This window comes from Cariama cristata, unplaced genomic scaffold, assembly GCF_000690535.1.
Source record: "Cariama cristata isolate BGI_N322 unplaced genomic scaffold, ASM69053v1 scaffold22795, whole genome shotgun sequence".
NCBI lineage: Eukaryota > Metazoa > Chordata > Aves > Cariamiformes > Cariamidae > Cariama > Cariama cristata.
The window spans coordinates 53,258-53,567 of NW_009616142.1; positions in this window are offsets into that span (position 1 = coordinate 53,258).

The following is a 310-nucleotide window of genomic DNA, read 5'->3' on the forward strand; positions in this document are numbered from 1 at the left end:
GTCTTGATGCGTTGTCTGGTGGGGGGGGGGGTGTGCGTGTACATAAAGTGGTGTGTGTGTGTGTGTGTGTGCATGCTTGCAGTGCACACAGTGGGGTGTGTTTGTGTGGCAGCATGTGTGTGGACCTGGTGCAGTGTGCGCTCATGGATGTGTGTATTCATGTGGCACAGCACGCGTGCACCCGTGTGTCTGCACCCTGGTGTGAGCGTAGACATGCAGTGTGCCCGTGTTTGCAAAGCAATGCGTGTGTGCACATGGCATGTGTGTGTTTGCATGCAGGGCAGCCCGTGGGCATTCCCACAGCGATATG